At 39.1% G+C, this 10686-nt stretch overlaps 1 pseudogene; it reads right to left on the bottom strand.

Moving 5' to 3' along the window:
* Positions 1-9292: 9292 nt before the first annotated feature.
* Positions 9293-10400, bottom strand: LOC113920767 (annotated as a pseudogene).
* Positions 10401-10686: the final 286 nt, after the last annotated feature.

Genomic DNA, 10686 nt, shown 5'->3' on the forward strand with positions numbered 1-10686 from the left:
CTTATGGGTCCCCTAGGGTTTGTGTGTCAAATTTAACAACATCTAAAAGGAGGCTCTGACTTGAAAAACTGACCAAGGATATCAAGAAGTATTGAACCTTTATTCTGTATTGTAAACTACATAGAAACCAAGTGAAAAACAGCTAAGTTTTATCTTGGTTTGCTACATGATAAGCATGCTGCTATTGGATTTTCATTTGGCATCTTTAATCCTCCCAACAGCCCTATAAGGTAAGTACTGCTATTATTCTCATCTTACAGATAAGCAAACTGAGCCTTGGAGGACGTAGGTAAGGTTGTAAGGTTGTAAGGGTAGTGTTACTGGCACCTAGTGGGTAGAGGTCAGGGATGCTGCTAAGACAGGCCCCACCATAAGGAATTTTTCATTCCAAATTGTCAGTTATGCCAAGGTTGAAAGATCCTCTGCTACACACCTAGTTTTAGTACCCTGGGAAGGATGGGGAATTGTGAGAACAGCAATTTTATTAACAGAGTTTTAGTCATTAACCAGAAAGAGGAGAATTCAGATTCGGGATGCCCCATGTTTTCTTAGGACTGCTCCAGAGTGTTCTGTGGGGTCTATTTCTTGCTTCTGGGTATGTATTACTGGATCTTGGTTTCTCTCAAGCAGTTGCTCAAAGCACAAGATTTAAAATAAAGCCTTTTATCACCAATTCCTATGACAGGCTTGGCTTTCTTCTAATAGGTTCTGCCAATGCTGCAGAGGTCTCTAACCTGGGTGCATCATGCCTCTGATCTTCCTAGTGGCTAGTTTCTGGGCTATTAGATTGCAATGGGTGGTAGGTAACTATGATGTCTTTTGAAGAGGTATTTTACCCATCTTGAATTTGGGCAATGTCATCTTACTTGTTATATAAGATCACTAAACACCCTCCAGATAACAGCAACCCTGGACAACACTGTTAAATCTTTCTGTGCCACTTCTCAGTGGACCAGCCTCAATGCCATGGTTAACCCACTACTCCCCCCATTACACTCTCCTGATAGAGCTGTTAAAGACAAAGCAAATCATTATTGTCAGCTTGGAAAATTATCTCAGTATGTCTTAGAAAAGACAGGGGGATGTGATCAAAGTCAGCATACATCTTTTTGTACTTCACCTAATGGAATGGAAACTCCTTGAGAGTAGGAACTAAAGTTTTTTTTGAAGGTCATGTGCAGAGTTAAACATATTGAAGCTCAGGGAGTATTTAATATTAATGATATTTCATCAAAAATTATCAGATATTCCTTTCTGATGATTTTTATAACAGTTTGGGGCATTTAGATAAAAGAAATATGATGACAACTTGGAGGGAGTTCAGAATGAAACAATAAAAATGAATGAATGGTTAGAGGGAAGAGGGAATCAGTTATGTGCTGGCTAAATAAGAATGAAAGAAGGAAAGGCCTATGATAAATGAACAGTGTATGTATCAAAGAGCAAATTGCTTTGTTGTTGATAGGGTGTTGAGTAAGACAGCTATCACCTCTGGAGCCATATATTTTGGGATTAACTGGGCTTTCCATTACCCTCCCTGATTCCCTTGAATTGAATAGAATTCCCTTGCTCAGTTCCAATTTAATTGTTCCACAAGGAGTCATTTACTGCAGTTGGTAGGAGTCAAGGCATTACCCAAGATTTTGTGAGAATACATTTCTTTTCTATTTTCCAAAGACTTGTCATCATTCTAAAACTAATAAAAATAAAATATACCTAATAAGAATTCTAGTTCTCCCATTCTTAATAAGAATTCTATGAAACCTTGAAAGGGTTGGGGACCAGATGATAGAAATATGAGGAAGGTGGTAAAAAAGAGATATGGTGCCAATAACTAACTTGGAGAACAAATACAGAAGGCTTTGAAATTAATTCTGCCCTACCAGCTGGGGATCCCCATCCCTGTGTTGATCTTACCACATCTAAAATACTGTGGAATCCTGATCTCCATATTATAAGGGAGCCATTGACATCAAAGAAAGAGTGAAAAGAGTTTGAAGATTCAAATAAAAGAAATGTAGATGATTAGCCAAAGAAAGTGTTAATGAGGAAATTATAGCCATCTTTAAATGTCGGACGTACGGCCAGACTAAAACCAAATGGGTAGGAGTTTCAGCAAGATAAATCTCTGATCAACATAAGGGAGAAATGACAAATGAAGAACTGTACCATAATGGAATTGCTGAAAGAGGTAATTGTCACTGGAAGGATCAAGCCAAGACTGAATGATTATTTGTTAGATTCATAGATGAGATTCATGCATAGGTAGAAGAGATGGAACTGAAATATTAATTGTTTTCTGATAATACACAGTACTGTTTTTCTCAAGTAATTCTTTTCTTCTATTTTTTTTTAAATTAAAGTATAGTTGACATACAATATTATATGAGTTTCAGGTGTTCATGGTATTATTTAATTTGTTGAACACTTCTGGTTTTTTAAATTTTTTATTTAAATTCAATTTAGTTAACATGTACTGTATTATTAGCTTCAGGGGTAGAATTTAGTGATTCATCAGTTGCATATAATACTCAGTGCTCATTACATCAAGTGCCCTCCTTAATGACCATCACCCAATTGCTCCACCCATCTCCCCATGAACCTCCCCACGAGCAACCCTCTGTTTCCTATAGTAAAGAGTCTCTTATGGTTTGCCTCCCTTTCCTTTTTCATCTTATTTTATTTTTCTTTCCCTTCCCCTATGTTCATCTGTTTTGTTTCTTAAGTTCCACATATGAGTGGAATCATATGGTATTTGTCTTTCTCTGACTGACTTATTTTGCTTAGCATAATACCCTCTAATTCTATCCACATCGTTGCAAATGGCAAGATTTCATTCTTTTCGATGGCCGAGTTATATTCCATTGCATATATACCACCTCTTCTTTATCCATTCTTCTGATTTTTAACTGAACCCAAATGACTGATTGGAAGATGTTCAATTGCTTAGGGACATGAGTCATCTTAATCAATTTCTATTTTTAAATATTTATTAACTCTCACCCCATTCCCCTATTCACACCTCATATCTCCACTGTCTCTTTCTTAATTCTGCCCTCCCGAATTCTTCCCTGGATTACTGGAATAGCTTTTGAATTGTTTTCTCCACACTCCTACCTTTAAACCTATGTTCTCCAATGCTACCAGTGTGAGAGTTGCCCCTGGAGACCCTCAGTCAAAACATGCTGAGCTGATAGCTCATACCTGCCCATGAATAAAGGCTACGCTTCTGAGCACAGCACTGGAGATCCCCGTCTCATGGACCCAGCCTCTCAGCCCTGCCTATCCGCTGCTGTCCTTCCCTTGAAGATCTTCCCTCCAGTAGTACTGGATCTACAGTAATCTCTAAAGGGGAAATGCTGTCCCACATTTTTAAGACTTTGTGCATTATGTTTCAACTGCTTGGAACGCCCTTCCCAGTCTTGGTCCACTTTGCCCAACCTTACTTTGGATCATCAAATAGATGGTCTTTATTATAAGTCCATTGTAAATAATCAGTCTGTTTTTTCTCCTCAACCATTTATGTTCGGGGCTACCAAACCAAAATGGGAGAGAAAAGAGAAGGCAGTTACTTAGTTGAATTGTGTTCTACGCACCCTATTTCTTAGTAAGTTCTACTTGATTTCCTTAATTCATGGATATAAAGTCTAGTACCTATTTTTATAACTGTGTTTTGAACATTTTATTAAAATGTACTGTTCTCCACAGTAATTATCAGATTTTTTTCACATTAAGAAGTGTGGTAATATAGTATTCTTTCTTATGAAAAACTATTGCCAACTCATAAATATTAATCTTCTTTCCTTTTGCCATGTCCTCTACTTCCAACAACCCTGATCAAATGCAGAGTATACCTTCTAATGTCAGGCTGGTGAAAATGCCTTTGCCTCTAAAATACTAAGAGCAGACTATTTTGCACATCCAAAATGAGCAGCACACAATTTTATTTATAATGTGTCCAGTTGCATAACATTCATCATCCTTAATATATAATTTGTAGGTTTCAAGTTCATTTTAAATATAAATCTTTGCATAATACATATTTAAAAATGGCTTTGGCATCCTTTATGTATGACTACATACAGGCGTGGTACCTTTGCTGAACTACAATAAAAGAAATTCCATAAAGATGAATTTAGTCTGATAACTGGAACCCCCAATAGTACATCATAATAATCAAAGCTTTAAATGCAATAATGTTTAGGAATTGAGCTGGCACCAGGGAGACTAAGTCTTCAAGTCAATATTTGAAAATTAGAGCTGTTGTGTGAAATGAAGTGCTCAACTGGAGAGCTGCCAACCACTGAAAGCCCACATGCAGGAGCTGTGACTGAGAAAATATAGAGTTTCCAAGCAAAGCCAAGGAGGGGATCCTGAAGAGAGTGTGTCTCCCCCTAGCTCTGGGCTCAGTCCTGTTCTAGCTCTCTTTCCCTCCTTGTCCATAGGTCCTTTAGCCCAAAGTTCCTGTTTTCCTTATTGTTTACTGTTAGCAGCCCTTTGGCCCCGAGGAAGAACAGGAAAATGAGATTATTTTTTAGATAGTGGTGGGGACTTGGTTTTAGTGTCAACTCCTGTTAAGTGTTGCATCATTATAGAAGATGCAGAAATACATTCAAAACAAAAGTGTGAAAACTATGTCTGTTTCAGCACTGGGAGAGCCTTAAACTAATTATGTGAACAAAAATATAAATTCAGGTGGAAATATTAGACACATTCTGAATTAAGCACATGGACATTAAGTGTGTATAACTTTTCTCTTCCATCCAGTACAAAATCTTCAGTTCCTTTTTTTAAAGCACCTTTGTATATCAGAAACACTGATCATATGCCTACAGATCATATGCTTGCTTGGGAAAGATGGGGGGAGAGAAGACCCGGACACTGTTTCAGTCCCTGTTCAGGCAGGAAAACAGTGCCAGTGCTAGCTAATTCGATAGAAGAGATTTTATATGTGGAATTAGAGATAGAAGTGTTGGAAGAGCCAAAAAGCCAAACAGGGAACTGCGAGACAACTCAGAGATTAACAACAGCAAAAAGCCACCATAAACCAAAAGGCTTAACTGATATAGTGATGAGAAGGTATAAGCAGGTCTTAGAAGCCAGCCGTTGTGGTGGGAATTGAAAACACAATAAAGCCCACCCTGAAGGACCTGTGTATGGATATGCTTTTTCACAGGACATGAAGCCATGTCCTGAGTCTTGAAGTCTCTGGCAGAAATGCTACCCAGGAGTTGGTAGGGAGTGGTGGGGTTCAGGGGAGCAATTTCCTTTCCTCCCACCCTCCAATCTCCCGCCAGGGAGATCCAGTAGACCCAGTACTACTACAAACCAGACAGGAAGCCAGGGACAAGGGATCCTGAGAAATATAGTTCTCAGGGCTCCATCCCCATAAAAATCACTGACCAAATGACATACCCAATCAGAATAAATTCTTATGAAACGAGTAGGGTAGCAGTAATTTGATTTTTAGTTTTCTTTCCCTAAAACTGCCTCCACTATAAGAAAATGTAATCTAATGGTGAAGAATGTGACACTGAGTTAAGTAATACAGAGTTGATCTACCTCTCAACGATGATCCTTAGCTCATCGTGAGTTCCTAGACTCCTGTAAATGTAAATCAGTCTACCAGGCAAGTTTTGACTAAAGGTTTACAGTGTGCTGGGCGGGAAGGGGGGAGGGAAGCAGGTGCTTAAATATAAGTTCACAAATGAAATGTCAAATTATCTAAGAAGACAAAATGAAGTGCTCCATTTCACAGTATAGACTATAGACTTAAAAAAAAAAAGAGGAAAAGAAAACCAGAAAAGGAAATTCCAAAACAAAACAAAACAAAACAGGAGAGCAGCAAGAACACATAGTCAGGAAAGACTTCACATAGTGATGGTTTTCTAAGCACAATGTTAAAGAAATAGGTCAAATTAATATAGGAGGAGGAGAAAATATTAGATGTCCCAGGTAAAAGCAGAATAAGAAGTGAAGGTGAGAATGAAGCTGGCCTTTTCTGGAGTCAGAGATAGTTGTTCAGATTAGACAGAAGGATATGAATGACAGACTGGGAGGAAAAGGTAATAGAAGTCGCATAAAATTAGAGGAGTATCAGAAAGTTTTGTGGCCCTGACACACAGTAAGGGTAGCTATGATTCGGGGATGGGGGACAAGTGGGTGTTCTTCAGACCCCACAACACCGCTCTGCACTCTCCCCTCCCACACCGAGAATCATGGATCTAAGGCATCTTCTTGCACAACCAGTTCAATCATCTCCAAAATATAACTGCCACACTGTCCTTAAGAAAATTTAAAGGATGGACAGATGGGCAAATGGATAGGTAAAGCAAATATAGTAAAATAATAAAAATTCTTTCAACTTTATGTTTGAAAATTTTCATAATAAAATGTGGGTTAAAAAAAAACACAGGAGGGGAATATTTTACTTCCTTCCTTGGAAGAATATCAGTTGGGAAATGCTTTCTATGATCTCCTTCTTAATGCATTTTAAATGTGTTCCCTCCTTCCCTTGGCCATTCTTCAGTCTTATGGTGAATCCCCTTATAATTATCGAATATATCTGTACATATTTGTGTGGGTCTCTCTTGCCTCCATAATGAACATATAATTTCTTTAATAAGAACTAGGGTGATATTGACTTATATTTACTCTGTGAATGGTCAAAACATACTCTCTACTTTCTCTTTAATGTCTTGTGAGACCAAATTATTCAATTGCTGCTACACACAGAGTTTGTCGCTAATCATCAGATACTTGCATTTTTAAAAATAAATAGAATCTTTTAAAAAATAATAATAAAATTAAAAAAATTTCCTTACTAATCAACACACTTGATTATAATTAAGATGACATTTTAGCCCCTATGGAGTTCATTTTTCACTATTTTTTTTATTCATGTATATTACTTACTATACAGTAATGGCAGTTCCCTGTGTTTGCATGTGTCTATTAAATATTTCCATTTATTCCATGAACGTGAGTTTCATTTTTAGGGTAGAATGTATTCATTTTACTACAGTAGAAGAATAGGTCCAGTAAGCCTGAAATGAAAATGGCATATTTCACAAATAGGTAATAATATCCAAACACAGTTTTATTGCCTAACAACCTCCAGATTTAAAGTTATATAAATAAAATATCCATTTTCTGTCAATGGCATACTATCTGTAGTCCTGTGGACTAAATTCAACAATTCTGTGCATTGATTTAAAATACATAGACTCCAATTACCTAAGCAAAATATTCAAAGTCAGTTATTCAGCTGGACAGAAAGGAGAACAAATATTCATCTGAGAAGTCTGATTTCCTAATCAACCATCAGACGGAAGTCCACATTTTTACACTTACAATTCAGAATATTTGAGAAAAGTGAAGAGACTTGGACATCATTTCATTTCCATTCATGTTTATAAAACTCCTACAAAGACTGTGAGTCAATCAACAGGAGATACTGAACTATACAACTCTGTATCCATACAGCCCATTGTATGATAAAATGGACAAGTTTATCCAGCTTACAAAATACTTTTCCTGGACTCTAGTTCTCAGATATTATCCTCTTTCTTCCCACTCCTAGCAAATGTGATTGACAGAACAGTGACTTCCCAAGATGTCTATGTCCTAATATCCAGAAACTGAGAATATGTTACCTTACGTGGCAAAAGGGACTTTGCAATGTGATTAAGTTAAAGAATTGAGATGGAGAGACTTTCCTGGATTACCCAGGCGAACCCAATCTGTCACAACATCCTTATAAAGAGGCAAGAAGGTTAGAGTCAGAGAAGGAGATGTGATGATGGAATCAGAGGTGGGAGAGAAAGACACTAGAAGGTGCTACCCTGCTGGCCTTGAAGATGGAGGGAGGGGCAATGAGCAGAGGGATGCAGGCAGCCTTTAGAAGATGGAAAAGGCAAGGAAACAGACTGTACCCTAGAGCCTCCAGGAGGAATGCAGCTCTGGCAAACACCTTGTTTTTAGGATTTCTGACCTCTAGAACTAAAGATAAATTTGTGTTGTTTTTAGCCACTAAGTTCATGGTGTTTTCTTACAGCATCCATAAAAAACAAGAACACCAACCCTCTTGAACATAAGTGACCCTTACTGTATCTGCCTTACCACTCCTGATCACTCTCCTCCCACCACCATCTAGTTTCCCTACTCCTCTCTTCTCTGAACTGTCTTTACTGGTCACCTATAATGTTGATGTCGCCAAATCCAGCGATCACTTCTTGGACATTTTCTTGTCCTTTGTGAAGCATTTGGCAGGAAACTTCTCCAAACCTGGGTTCTCTATCAGTCAGGCTCCTTGGTTTGCAATGAGATTACCTCCCTCATTTTCCTCCTAGCAATGGGATGTGCTTTAGGCAACTTCTGACATGACTCCCGATGATCCCCACTTCTTGGTATTCACATCCTTATGTAATGCCCTCTCCTTGAGTGTGGGCTGGACCTAGTGACTTGTTTCTAATGAATAGAATATGTCAAAAGAGATGAGATGTTACTTCTGAAATTAGGTTAGAAAGAGACAGTGGTTTCCATGTTGTCATACTCTCCTTTCTCTCCCTTGCTTGCTTTCATGAAGCCAGTTGTCACACGAGCCACTCTATCAAGAGGCCCATTTGGCACACAATTTGACAGGTCCCTCTGGCCAACAGCCAGAGAAGAACTGAGGCGCTCAGTGCAATGCCATGAAGGAACTGATTTCTACCAACAACCACAAGAGTGGCCTTGGAATCAGATCCTCCCCCAGTTGAGCCTTGAGATGAGACCACAGCCCTGAATACAAAATCTGAATTATAGCCTTGTGAGAGAACTTGAGACAGATGCACCCAGCTAAGCTGCAACCAGATTCTTTTTTTTTCTATTTAAATGTTATATTTGCCTCCCACTAATAAACCTTTATTTCACTCAAACTGAGCAATAAATCTTCCACACTGAAGTATCTTCCTAGCCCAATTAATCCAAAGGAAAAAAAACTGAAATGATTAGTAAAGAAAAAGGTAGGGACTAACACACCCTTTTAATATGTTTTTAAATATTTTTAAGGTTTAAAAAGTGTTTAAAGTTTGTAATTACTAGTTGGAAAACATTATCTGAATGAATACCCTAATAGCAAACCATTATAGAATGTTTCAGTTGCACATGGGACAGAGGGGTAGGGATTCTCTTCACAGCACCCCAGCTTTCTTCATGAGAAGGTCAGAGGTACACTGGTTTGTATTATTGCGACAGCCATTAGGTGATTGTTGCTTTTCCTTCAGCAAGGGCTCTTTTTGTCAGAAGGGCATTATGCTTGACCTCCAAATTTGGCTGACAATTTACTGATGAGATTCATAACCTTCGGATTGCTCTGATATTTTGACATATTCGCTGGGTTCTGGGCCACATCCTGGAAGGCCACCATAACTTCTGCATCCTGCATGGCTGCAAGAACCTCTGGATCACTAAATTTCATTGAGCCCAGGCATTCCTGCCATTCCAGGCATCCCCCCTGCCATTCCAGGCATTCCTCCAGGAAAATTACCAGGCATTCCCCCAGGAAAGCCATCTGGGAAAGAGCCATACTGAGCTCCTGATTGTTGTCTGGCTTCTTCCTCCCTCTGGGCTCTTTCATGTTCTTCCCAAGGCTTCTTAACCCTTTCTATTCTTTCTTTGATCTCTCACTCTTCACATTTTTGCTCATACTTTCTCCGATGTTCAGTAATTTTCTGGGCCCTCGGTTGAACTTCTTTCAGCATTGCACTAGCATCTTCATTGTAATCTAGTTTACAAGCAAGGGCAAGATCATGTGCTGCTTCTTCCCAATGGCCCAGAAGTCTGTGTGCTTTCCCTTGCCACTTATAAGGCTGAGCTGAATCAGGATTTATTTCAATAGCTCTGTCACAGCCTCGAATGGCAGCATTTGGCTTCCATAATTTGATGAAGACACTGGCTCTCTTGGCATACAGAATGGCCAAGTGAAGATTCAGTTTGATGGCATCTGTGAACAAGTCAATGGCTTTCTGTGGTTCACCATCATTTAGGGCATCAGTGGCAGCCACTTTCTTATCTTTTGCCTGGTCCATCATTTCCTCAGTTATCTCTACATTTTCATCTCCCATTTCTTGAGGGGCATCAGTATCTGATTCAATCACACCTTCACTGTCAATTTCTAGATCACTTTCCTCACTTGATGGTTTGTCTGTCTTTATGTTTTCCTTCGCCTTCTTACTATCTGTTTTTTCTTCCTTGATATTGTCTTCTGATTCAGTTTTATGAGTGGCAGGCGGTATTTTACCCCCCATGCTTTCCACCCACTCCCGCAGGAAGTGCATTTCCTTGGCGTGCAGAACGCTCGGATCCTGCTTACACATTTCCACGAAGGCCTGAACCTCGCTCACTTTGCAGGGGTCCATGGTCTAGAGGCAGTGGCAGGGGGCAGGCGCGGCTGAGGTTGCACCAGATTCCAGGAGTGGGTACCTCAGTGTGATTGTGTGGAAGGGGGTGGCTGCCGCGAGGCAGAACCTGCAACCAGATTCTTAACCCACACAAACTGTAATCTAATAAATGTTTGCTGTTTTAAGTGATCACATTTTGAGGTATTTGTTACACAACAATAGATACCTAGTACATGTGGGTCATAGAGAGAATATACCTAGTCATGAGGAAGATAAGACTCCTGGTTGTATAATCTGAATTCAG

Source organism: Zalophus californianus, chromosome 3 (assembly GCF_009762305.2).
Source record: "Zalophus californianus isolate mZalCal1 chromosome 3, mZalCal1.pri.v2, whole genome shotgun sequence".
In the NCBI taxonomy this organism is placed as follows: Eukaryota; Metazoa; Chordata; class Mammalia; order Carnivora; family Otariidae; genus Zalophus; species Zalophus californianus.